Source organism: Procambarus clarkii, chromosome 15, assembly GCF_040958095.1.
Source record: "Procambarus clarkii isolate CNS0578487 chromosome 15, FALCON_Pclarkii_2.0, whole genome shotgun sequence".
Lineage (NCBI taxonomy): Eukaryota > Metazoa > Arthropoda > Malacostraca > Decapoda > Cambaridae > Procambarus > Procambarus clarkii.
The window spans coordinates 48,840,307-48,842,938 of NC_091164.1; positions in this window are offsets into that span (position 1 = coordinate 48,840,307).

Consider the following 2,632-nt stretch of genomic DNA (forward strand, 5'->3'; position numbering starts at 1 on the left):
GGAGATCCACCATCCACCACAACCACCTGAGGCTACCTTATGGATTACTGGCGGCCAGGAGATCCACCATCCACCACAACCACCTGAGGCTTCCTTATGGATTAATGGCGGCCAGGAGATCCACCATCCACCACAACCATAGTGGAACTCCACCAGTACCATGGCGGCTGCTCCTGCCTGGACGGGGGAGCACCTTTGCCACAACACCTTGTTGCAAGGTAAGATTGTCATCCACTCTGACCATCAATACTCTCCCCAATACTTTGTTCTCACAACTGTTTTATCACACCATTGTTGCTAATACTGTGAGGTAGTCAATAACATTTGTTTCATTTGTTCTTCATTAGCTTTAGTTGTGACTACCTAATATTAACTGGTTATGACTGCTGGCAAGCCGCCAGGAACGAACTCCTGGCAAGCCACCAAGAACGAACTCCTGACAAGCCACCAGGAACGAACTCCTGGCAAGCCACCAGGAACGAACTCCTGGCAAGCCACCAAGAACGAACTCCTGGCAAGCCACCAAGAACGAACTCCTGGCAAGCCACCAAGAACGAACTCCTGGCAAGCCACCAGGAACGAACTCCTGGCAAGCCACCAGGAACGAACTCCTGGCAAGCCAACAGGAACGAACTCCTGGCAAGCCAACAGGAACGAACTCCTGGCAAGCCAACAGGAACGAACTCCTGGCAAGCCACCAGGAACGAACTCCTGGCAAGCCACCAGGAACGAACTCCTGGCAAGCCACCAGGAACGAACTCCTGGCAAGCCACCAGGAACGAACTCCTGGCAAGCCAACAGGAACGAACTCCTGGCAAGCCAACAGGAACGAACTCCTGGCAAGCCACCAGGAAGGAACTCCTGGCAAGCCACCAGGAACGAGCTCCTGGCAAGCCACCATTAACGGACTCCTGGCAAGCCACCAGGAACGAACTCCTGGCAAGCCACCAGGAACGAACTCCTGGCAAGCCCCCAGGAACGAACTCCTGGCAAGCCACCAGGAACGAACTCCTGGCAAGCCACCAGGAACGAACTCCTGGCAAGACACTAGGAACGAACTCCTGGCAAGCCACCAGGAACGAACTCCTGGCAAGCCACCAGGAACGAACTCCTGGCAAGCCACCAGGAACGAACTCCTGGCAAGCCACCAGGAACGAACTCCTGGCAAGCCACCAGGAACGAACTCCTGGCAAGCCACCAGGAACGAACTCCTGGCAAGCCACCAGGAACGAACTCCTGGCAAGCCACCAGGAACGAACTCCTGGCAAGCCACCAGGAACGAACTCCTGGCAAGCCAACAGGAACGAACTCCTGGCAAGCCACCAGGAACGAACTCCTGGCAAGCCAACAGGAACGAACTCCTGGCAAGCCAACAGGAACGAACTCCTGGCAAGCCACCAGGAACGAACTCCTGGCAAGCCACCAGGAACGAACTCCTGGCAAGCCACCAGGAACGAACTCCTGGCAAGCCACCATTAACGAACTCCTGGCAAGCCAACAGGAACGAACTCCTGGCAAGCCACCAGGAACGAACTCCTTGCAAGCCACCAGGAACTCCTGGCAAGCCAACAGGAACGAGTAAGCTTCAATTAATGATTTTAATCACTTTTCTTATTGTCATATCTGCCTCATGTTGTTGTTATTGTCTTTCTACAGTGTAAACTTTTGGCAGGTGAAATTGTGACGAAAGGAAATATTGGCAGCATCTTTACTGGTTTACCATGATTCGTGACGACGCCATTAGGCTCCTGCAGGGGCCAGATTCACGAAGCAGTTACGCAAGTACTTACGAACATCTTTTCTCAATCTTTGGCGACTTTGTTTATAGTTATTAAACAGTTAATGAGCTCGGAAGCACCAGGAGACTGTTTATAACAATAACAACAGTTAATTGGGTCATTGTTGTCATTGTTTTCCATTGTGAACTGTGTGAGATGGGTTTTAGTTGACATTGTATTCTATGTTGTATTGTGTATGGAGGGTCATTGTATGCAATGATGTATTGTGTGAGAAGGGTCATTGTATACCATGGAGTATTGTGTGAGAAGGGTCATTGTATACCATGGAGTATTGTGTGAGAAGGGGTCATTGTATTCCATGGTGTATTGTGTGAGAAGGGTCATTGTATTCTATGGTGTATTGTGTGAGAAGGGTCATTGTATTCAATAGTTTTTGTGTGAGAAGGATCATTGTGTTCCATGGTGAATTGAGTGATAAGGTATTTAATTGTATACCATTGTATTTCATAGTGTATTGTGTGAGATGGGTCATTGTTGTCTTTGTATTCCATGGTGTATTTGAACCATAGCCTAAAAAAAGCCACAAAGACTTGTTCATTTCATGGTAACTTTTGATATAATTTCTTCTCTTTTAATATACAATTAGTCCAGTAATCTTATCATAGTGGTTTGTCGTTCACCTTTGTACCAAATGTTCTGGATCTTGCCAATGTTCTTTAACTGAATGTCTATTTAACGAGAATATTCTTTGTCTGAGTTATTTCATGGAAAAAACGAGTTAAGTTGACATCATTCAGTTACCTTCTTTACAGTTAAGGGTCTGACGGCTGAGTTGACAGCGCTCGGGGTTCGAAGTCCTAGGGTTACGGGTTTGATATTCCCTGGCATAGGTG